Source organism: Macrobrachium rosenbergii, chromosome 12, assembly GCF_040412425.1.
Source record: "Macrobrachium rosenbergii isolate ZJJX-2024 chromosome 12, ASM4041242v1, whole genome shotgun sequence".
NCBI classification, from domain to species: domain Eukaryota; kingdom Metazoa; phylum Arthropoda; class Malacostraca; order Decapoda; family Palaemonidae; genus Macrobrachium; species Macrobrachium rosenbergii.
Window position 1 is genome coordinate 64,162,820 of NC_089752.1, and position 10,348 is coordinate 64,173,167.

Sequence of the window (10,348 nt, forward strand, 5' to 3'; positions counted from 1 at the left end):
CAAGTCCCTTGACAAAAGGTACTATAGAAGGATTTTGAGCAAAGTCCTTCGTTCCTGACTAGGAAGAAGCAAGGTCTTCCCCATGTCCCTTGACAAATTATCCTATGGATGGATTGTGACCAAAGTCCTTCATTCCTGACTAAGAAGAAGCGAAGTCTCCCCATGTCTCTTGACAAAATATCCTATGGAAGGATTCTGACCAAAGCCCTTCGTTCCTGACTAAGAAGAAGCGAGGTCTTCAACATGTCCCTTGACAAAATATCCTGTGGAAGGATTCTGACCAAAGTCCTTCGTTCCTGACTAGGAAGAAGCAAGGTCTCCCTATATCCCTTGACAAAATATCCTATGGAAAGATTCTGACCAAAGTCCTTCGTTCCTGACTAAGAAGAAGCGAGGTCTTCAACATGTCCCTTGACAAAATATCCTATGGAAGGATTCTGACCAAAGTCCTTCGTTCCTGACTAAGAAGAAGCGAGGTCTTCAACATGTCCCTTGACAAAATATCCTGTGGAAGGATTCTGACCAAAGTCCTTCGTTCCTGACTAAGAATAAGGGAGGTCTCCCCATGTCCCTTGACAAAATATCCTATGGAAGGATTTTGACCAAAGTCCTTCGTTCCTGATTAAGAATAAGGGAAGTCGCCCCATGTCCCTTGACAAAATATCCTATGGAAGGATTTTGACCAAAGTCCTTCGTTCCTGATTAAGAATAAGGGAGGTCTCCCCATGTCCCTTGACAAAATATCCTATGGAAGGATTTTGACCAAAGTCCTTCGTTCCTGATTAAGAATAAGGGAAGTCTCCCCATGTCCCTTGACAAAATATCCTATGGATGGATTTTGACCAAAGTCCTTCGTTCCTGACTAAGAAGAAGCGAGGTCTCCCAATGTCCTTGACAAAATATCCTATGGAAGTATTCTGACAAAAGTCCTTCGTTCGTGACTAAGAAGAAGCAAGGTCTTCCACATTTCCCTTGACAAAATATCTTATGGAAGGATTTTGGTCAAAGTAATTTGTTCTTCACTAGGAAGAAGAGGGATCTTCAACATGTCCTTGACAAAATATCCTATGGAAGGATTCTGAACAAATTCATTCGTTCCTGACTAAAAAGAAACAAGGCCTTCCCCACGTCCTTGACAAAATATCCTATGAAAGGATTTTGATCAAAGCCCTTCGTTCCTGACTAGGAAGAAGCGAGGTCTACCCCATGTCCTTAACAAAAAAAGAAGCGAGGTCTACCTCATGTCCTTAACAATATGTCCTGTGGAAGGATTTTGGCCAAAGTCTTTCGTTACTGACTAGGAAGAAACGAGGCCTACCCTATGTACTTGACAAAACCTCCTGTGGAAGGATTTTGATCAAAGTCCTTCATTCCTGACTAGGAAGAAGCGAAGTCTACCCCACGTCCTTAAGAAAATGTCCTGTGGAAGGATTTTGACCAAAGTCCTTTGTTCCTGACTATGGAGAAGCGAAGTCTTCCACATGTCCCTTGACAAAATATCTTATGGAAGGATTTAACCAAAGTCCTTCATTCCTGGTTAGGAAGAAACAAGGTGTCCCCCATGTCCTTGACAAAATGTCCTGTGGAAGGATTTTGACCAAAGTCCTTCGTTCCTGAATAGGGGGAAGCGAGGTCTGTCCCATATCCTTGACAAAATGTCCTGTGGAAGGATTTTGACAAAATTCCCTCGTTCCTGACTAGGAAGAAGCGAGATCTCCACCATGTCCTTGACGAAATATCCTATGGAAGGATTCTGACCAAAGTCCTTCGTTCCTAACTAGGAAGAAGCGAGGTCTCCTTCATGTCTCTCCTTAACAAAATGTCCTGTGGAAGGATTCTGACTAAAGTCCTTCGTTCTTGACTAAGAAGAAGCGAGGTCTCCCCATGTCTGACCTTGACAAAATGTCCTGTGGAAGGATCTTAACAAAAGCCCTTCGTTCCTAGCTAAGAAGAAGCGACATTTTGTCCTTGACAAAATGTCCTGTGGAAGGATTTTGACCAAAGTCCTTCATTCCTGACTAGGAAGAAGCGAAGTCTACCCCATGTCCTTAACAAAATGTCCTGTGGAAGGATTTTGACCAAAGTCCTTTGTTCCTGACTAATAAGAAGCGAGGTCTCCCCCATGTCTGTCCTTGACAAAAAAGTCCTGTGGGAGGATTCAGACCAAAGTCCTTCGTTCCTGACTAGGAAGAAACGAAGTCTCCATGTGCTTTGACAAAATGTCCTGTGGAATGATTTTGACCAAAGTCCTTTGTTCCTTACTAGGAAGAAACGAGGTCTCCCCATGTTCTTGACAAAATGTCCTATGGAAGGATTTTGACCAATGTCCTTCGTTCCTGACTAAGAAGAAGCGAGGTCTCCACCATGTCCCTTGACAAAATGTACTGTGAAAGGATTTTGACAAAAGTCCTTCGTTCTTGACTAGGAAAAAGCGAGGTCTCCCCCAAGTTCTTAACTAAATGTCCTGTGGAAGAATTCTGACTAAAGTCCTTCATTCCTATCTAGGAAGAAGCGAAGTCTCTCCTATGTCCTTGACAAAATGTCCTATGGAAGGATTTTGATCAAAGTCCTCCATTCCTGACTATGAAGAAGCAAGGTTTCCCCCATGTCCTTGACAAAATGTCCCGTGGAAGGATTTTCACCAAAGTCCTCCATTCCTGACTATGAAGAAGCAAGGTTTCCCACATGTCCTTGACAAAATGTCCTATGGAAGGATTTTGATCAAAGTCCTCCATTCCCGACTATGAAGAAGCAAGGTTTTCCCCATGTCCTTAACAAAATGTCCTGTGGAAGGATTTTGATCAAAGTCCTCCATTCCTGAATATGAAGAAGCAAGGTTTCCCACATGTCCTTGACAAAATGTCCTGTGGAAGGATTTTGATCAAAGTCCTCCATTCCTGACTATGAAGAAGCAAGGTTTCCCCATGTCCTTGACAAAATGTCCTGTGGAAGGATTTTGATCAAAGTCCTCCATTCCTGACTATGAAGAAGCAAGGTTTCCCCCATGTCCTTGACAAAATGTCCTGTGGAAGGATTTTGATCAAAGTCCTCCATTCCTGACTATGAAGAAGCGAAGTCTCCCCAATGTCCTTGACAAAATGTCCTGTGGAAGGATTTTGACCAAAGTCCTCCGTTCCTGACTAGGAAGAAGGGATTTCTCCCCCATGTCCTTGACAAAATTTCATGTGGAAGGAGTTTGACAAAAATCCTTCGTTCCTGACTAGGAAGAAGCAAGGTCTCCCGATGTCCATTGAAAAAATGTCCCTTGGAAGGATTCTGACGAAAGTCCTTCATTCCTGACTAGGAAGAAACGACGTCTCCACTATATCCTTGACAAAATGTTCTCCGGAAGGATTCAGACCAAGTCCTTCGTTCCTGACTAGGAAAAAGCGGTCTCCCTCATGTCTGTCCTTGACAAAATGTCCTGTGGAAGGATTTTGACCAAAGTCCTTCGTTCCTGACTAGGAAGAAGCGAGGCCTACCCCATGTCCTTGATAAAACGTCCTGTGGAAGCATTTTGACCAAAGTCCTTTGGTCCTGACTACGAAGAAGTGAGGTCTCCCCCATGTCCTTGACAAAATGTCCTGTGGAAGGATTTTGACCAAAGTCCTCCATTCCTGACTAGGAAGAAGCGAAGCCTACCCCATGTCCTTGATAAAACGTCCTGTGGAAGCATTTTGACCAAAGTCCTTTGGTCCTGACTACAAAGAAGTGAGGTCTCCCCCATGTCCTTGACAGAATGTCCTGTGGAAGGATTTTGACCAAAGTCCTCCATTCCTGACTAGGAAAAAGTGAGGTCTACCCCATGTCCTTAAGAAAATGTCCTGTGGAAGGATTTTGACCAAAGTCCTTCGTTCCTGACTAAGTAGAAGCGAGGCCTCCCCCATGCCCTTAACAAAATGTCCTGTGGAAGGATTTTGACCAAAGTCCTTCATTCCTGACTAGGAAGAAGCGATGCTTTCACCATATCCTATGACAAAATATCCTACAGAAGTATTTTGACCAAAGTCCGTTGTTCCTGACTAGGAATAAGCTAGGTCTTTCCCATGTCTGTCCTTGACAAAATGTCCTGTACAAGGATTTTGACCAACGTCCTTCGCTCCTGACTATGGAGAAGCGAAGTCTTCCTCATGTCCCTTAACAAAATATCTTATGGAAGGATTTCAACTAAAGTCCTTCATTCCTGGTTAAGAAGAAACAAGGTGTCCCCCATATCCTTGACAAAATGTCCTGTATAAGGCTTTTGACTAAAGTTCCTTTGTTCCTGACTAGGAAGAAGCGAGGTCTGTCCCATATCCTTGACAAAATTTCCTGTGGAAGGATTTTGACCAAATTCCTTCGTTCCTGACTAGGAAGAAGCGAGGTCACCACCATGTCCTTAACAAAATGTCGTGCAGAAGGATTTTGACCAAAGTCCTTTGTTCCTAACTAAGAAGAATCGAGGTCTCCACCATGTCCCTTGACAAAATGTCCTGTGGAATGATTATGACCAAAGTCCTTTGTTCCTTACTAGGAAGAAACGAGGTGTTCCCATGTTCTTGACAAAATGTCCAGTGGAAGCATTTTGGTCAAAGTCCTTCGTTCCTGACGAAGAAGAAAGGTCTTCACCAAATCCCTTCACAAAATGTCCTGTGGAATGATTATGACCACAGTCCTTCGTTCCTGACTAGGAAGAAGTGAGGTCTCCCCCAAGTTCTTAACAAAATGTCCTGCGGAAGGATTCTGACCAAAGTCCTCCGTTCCTGACTAGGAAAAACAGAGGTCTTCCCCAAGTCCTTTGACTAAATGTCCTGTGGAACGATTTTGACCAAAGTCGTTCGTTTCTGACTAGGAAGAGGCGAGGTCTTCCCCATGTCCATGACAAAATGTCCCGTGGAAGGATTTTGATCAAAGTCATTCGTTTCTGACTAGGAAGAATCGAGGTCTCCCCATGTCCTTGACAAAATGTCCTGTGGAAGGGTTTTGACCAAATTCCTTCTTTACTAACTAGGGAGAATCGAGGTCTCCTCATGTCCTTGACAAAATGTTCTGTGGAAGGATTTTGACCGTAGTCCTTCGTTCCTGACTAGGAAGACTCGAGGTCTCCCCATGTCCTTGACAAAATGTCCTGTGGAAGGATTTTGACCAAAGTCCTCCATTCCTGACTAGGAAGAAGCAAGGTCTCCACCATGTCCCTGAACAAAATGTCCTGTGGAAGAAGTTTGACCAAAATCCTTCGTTCCTGACTAGGAAAAAGCGAGGTCTCCACCATGTCCTTGACAAAATGTTATGTGGAAGGAGTTTGACCAAAATCCTTCGTTCCTGACTAGGAAGAAGCGAGGTCTCCCCCATGTCCTTGGCAAAATGTCCTGTGGAAGGATTCTGACCTAAGTCCTTCGTTCATAACTAGGAAGAAGCGAGGTCTCCCCATGTCCATGACAAAATGTTCTGTGGAAGGATTCTGACCAAAGACCTTCGTTCTTAACTAGGAAGAAGCGAGGTCTCCCTATGTCCATGACAAAATGTCCTGTGGAAGGATTCTGACCTAAATCCTTCGTACATAACTAGGAAGAAGCGAGGTCTCCCCCACGTCCTTGACAAAATGTCCTGTGGAAGGATTCTGACCAAAGACCTTCGTTCTTAACAAGGAAGAAGCGAGGTCTCCTTATGTACCTTGAAAAAATGTTCTGTTGAAAGATTTTAACCAAAGTCCTTCATTCCTGACTAGGAAGAAGCGAGGTCTCCCTATGTCCATTGAAAAAAATGTCCTTTGGAAGGATTTTGACCAAAGTCCTTCGTTCCTGACTAGGAAGAAGTGAGGTCTCCCCTATGTCCTTGACAAAATGTTCTCTGGAAGGATTCTGACCAAAGTCCTTCATTCCTGACTAGGAAGAAGCGAGGTCTTACTCATGTTCTTGAAAAATGTCCTGTGGAAGGATTTTGACCAATGTCCTTTGTTCCTGACTGGGAAGTAGAGAGGTCCCGCCCATGTCCTTTGACAAAATGTATTGTGGAATGATTTTGACCAAACTCTTTCGTTCCTGTCCACGAAGAAGCGAGGTCTTCACCATGTCCCTTGACTAAATGTCCTTTGGATGGATTTTTAAAAAAGTCCTTCGTTCCTGACTAGGAAGAAGCGAGGCCTCCCCCATGTCCTTGACAAAATGTCCTGTGGAAGGATTTTGACCAAAGTCCTTCATTCTTGACTAGGAAGAAGTGAGGTCTCCCCATGTCCTTGACAAAATGTCTTCTGGAAGGATTTTGGCCAAAGTCATTCGTTCCTGACTAGGAAAAAGCGAGGTCTCCCCCATGTCCTTGACAAAATGTCATGTGGAAGGAGTTTGACCAAAATCCTTCGTTCCTGACTAGGAAGAAGCGAGGTCTCCCCCATGTCCTTGACAAAATGTCCTGTGTGAGGATTTTGACCAAAGTCCTTAGTTCTTCACTAGGAAGAAGCAAGGTCTTCCACATGACCTCTGACTAAATATTCTATGGAAGGATTTTGACCAAAGTCCTTCGTTTCTGCCTAGGAAGAAGCGAGGTCTCCCCAGTGTCCTTGACAAAATGTCCTATGGAAGGATTTTGAGCAAAGTCATTCGTTCCTGACTAGGAAGATGCGCGGTCTTACCAATGTCCTTGACAAAATGTCCTGCAGAAGGATTTTGACAAAAGTCCTTCATTCCTGACTGGGAAGGAGCAAGGTCTTCCCCATGTCATTGACAAAATGTATTGTGGAAGGATTTTGACCAAAGTCCTTCGTTCCTCACTAGGAAGAAGCAAGGTCTTCCACATGACCTCTGACTAAATGTCCTGTGGAAGGATTTTGAACAAACTCCTTCGTTCCTGACTAGGAAGAAGCGAGGTCTTCCCCATGTCCTTGACAAAATGTCTCATGGAAGGATTTTGACCAAAGTCCTTCGTTCCTGACTAGGAAGAAGCGAGGTCTCCCATATGTCCTTAACAAAATGTTCTCTGGAAGGATTTTGACCAAAGTCCTTCATTCCTGACTAAGAAGAATCGAGGTCTCCCCATGTCCTGTGGAAGGATTTTGACCAAAGTCCTTCATTTGTGAGTAGGAAGAATCGAGGTCTCCCCCACGTCCTTGACAAAATTTCCTGTGGAAGGATTTTGACTAAAGTTCTTCAATCCTCACTAGGAAGAAGCGAGGTCTCCCCATGTCCTTGACAAAATGTCCTGTGGAAGGATTTTGACCAAAGTCCTTCGTTCCTGACTTGGAAGAAGATAGGTCTCCCCCATGTCCTTTGACAACATGGCCTGTAGAAGGATTTTGACCAAAGTCCTTCAATCCTCACTAGGAAGAATTGCGGTGTCCCCAATGTCCCTTGACAAATTGTCCTACAGAAGGATTTTGACAAAAGTCCTTCGATCCTGAGTAGGAAGAATCGAGGTCTCCCCCATGTCCTTGACAAAATATAATATGGAAGGATTTTGACTAAAGTCCTTTGATCCTGACTAGAAAGAAGCTAGGTCTCCCACCCTGTCCCTTGAATAAATGTTCTATGGAATGATTTTCACCAAAGAACTTCGATCCTTACTAGGAAGAATCGAGATCTCCCACAATGTCCCTTGAAAAAATGTCCTATGGAAGGATTTTGACCAAAGTCCTTCAATCATCACTAGGAAGAATCGATGTCTCCCCAATGTCCCTTGACAAAATATCCTATGGAAGGATTTTCAGCAAAGTCCTTCATTCCTGACTAGGAAGAGGTAGGGTATCCCCATTGTCCTTGACAAAATGTCCTATGGAAGGATTCTGACCAAAGTCCTTTGATCCTCACTAGGAAGAATTGAGGTCTTCCCAATGTCCCTTGACAAAGTGTTCTTTAGAAGGATTTTAACCAAAGTCCTATGTTCCTGACCAGGAAGAATCGAGGTCTCCCAAATGTCCTTAACAAAATATCCTAGTGAAGGATTTTGACCAAAGTCCTTTGATCCTCACTAGGGAGAATCGAGGCCTCCCCATTGTCCTTGATAAAATGTCCTATAGAAGGATTTTGACCAAAGCCCTTCATTCCTGACTAGGAAGAATCGAGGTCTCCCCCATGTCCTTGACAAAATGTCCCAGTGAAGGATTTTGACCAAAGCCCTTCATTCCTGACTATGAAGAATCGAGGTCTCCCCCATGTCCTTGACAAAATGTTCTAGTGAAGGATTTTGACAAAAACTGTTTGTTCCTGACCAGGAAGAAGCGAGGTCTTCCCCATGTCCCTTGACAAAATGTCCTATGGAACGATTTTCATCAAAGTCCTTCGATCCCCAATAGGAAGAATCGAGGTCTCCCCCCATGTCCCTTGACAAAATATCCTATGGAATGGTTTTGACCAAAGTCCTATGTTCCTGACTAGGAAGAAGTTAAATCTCCCCATATGTCCCTTGACAAAATGTCCTGTGGAATGATTTTGACCAAAGTCTTTCGATCCTCACTCGGAAGAATCGAGGTCGCCCCACCTGTCCCTTTACAAAATACCCTATGGGATGGTTTTGACCAAAGTCCTATGTTCCTGAACAGGAAGAAGCTAGGTCTCCCCATATGTCCCTTGACAAAATGTTCTGTGGAATGATTTTGACCAAAGTCCTTTGATCCTTACTAGGAAGAATAGAGGTCTCCCCCCATGTCCGTTAACAAAATATCCTATGGAATGGTTTTGACCAAAGTCCTTCATTCCTGACCAGGAAGAATCGAGGTCTCCCCATGTCCTTGACAAAATATCCTAGTGAAGGATTTTGACCAAAGTCCTTCGATCCTCACTAGGAAGAATTGACATCTCCCAAATGTCCCTTGACAAAATATCCTATGGAAGGATTTTGACCAAAGTCCTTCATTCCTGACTAGGAAGAAGTGAGGTCTCCCCAATGTCCCTTGACAAAATGTCCTATGGAAGGATTTTAACTAAAGTCCTTCATTCCTGACTAGGAAGAATCGGGGTCTCCCCCATGTCCTTGACAAAATGTCCTAGTGAAGGATTTTGACAAAAGCTGTTTGTTCTTGACCAGGAAGAAGCTAGGTCTTGCCCATGTCCCTTGACAAAATGTCCTATGGTATGATTTTAATCAAAGTCCTTCGATCCTCACTAGGAAGAATCGAGGTCTCCCCCAATGTTCCTTGGAAAAATATCCTATGGAAGGATTTTGACCAAAGTCCTATGTTCCTGAGCAGGAAGAAGCTAGGTCTCCCCATATGTCCCTTGACAAAATGTCCTGTGGAATGATTTTGACCAAAGTCCTTCAATCCTCACTATAAAGAATCGAGGTCTCCCCCATGTCCTTTGACAAAATGTCCTGTGGAAGGATTTTGACAAAGTCCTTTGATCCTCACTAGGAAGAATCAAGGTCTCCCCCATGTCCCTTGACAAAATATCCTATGGAATGGTTTTGACCAAAGTCCAATGTTCCTGACCAGGAAGAATCGAGGTCTCCCCCATGTCCTTGACAAAATATCCTAGTGAAGGATTTTGACCAAAGTCCTTCGATACTCATTAGGGAGAACTGAGGTCTCCCCAGTTTCCCTTGACAAAATATCCTATGAAAGTATTTTGAGCAAAGTCCTTCATTTCTAACTAGGAAGAAGTGGTCTACCCAATGTCCCTTGACAAAATGTCCTATGGAACGATTTTGATCAAAGCCCTCCGATCATCACTAGGAAGAATCGAGGTCTTCCCAATGTCCCTTGACAAAATGTCCTCTAGAAGGATTTTGACCAAATTCCTATGTTCCTGACCAGGAAGAATCGAGGTCTCCCCCATGTCCTTGACAAAATATCCTAGTGAAGGATTTTCACTAAAGTCCTTCGATCCTCACTAGGAAGAATCGAGGTCTCCCCCCATGTCCCTTGACAAAATATCCTATGGAAGGATTTTGACCAAAGTTCTTCATTCCTGACTAGGAAGAAGTGAGGTCTACCCAATGTCCCTTGACAAAATGTTCTATGGAAGGATTTTGACCAAAGTCCTTCATTCCTGACTAGGAAGAATCGAGGTCTCCCCATGTCCTTGACAAAATTACCTAGTGAAGGATTTTGACAAAAGCTGTTTGTTCCTGACCAGGAAGAAGCTAGGTCTTCCCCATGTTCCTTGACAAAATGTCCTGTGGAACGATTTTAATCAAAGTCCTTCGATACTCACTAGGAAGAATCGAGGTCTCCCCCCATGTCCCTTGACAAAATATCCTGTGGAATGGTTTTGACCAAAGTCATATGTTCCTGACCAGGAAGAAGATAGGTCTCCATATATGTCCCTTGACAAAATGTAATATGGAATTATTTTGACCAAAGTTCTTCGATCCTCACTATAAAGAATCGAGGTCTCCCCCGCCGCCCCCACCCCCGCCCAAGTCCCTTGACAAAATGTAC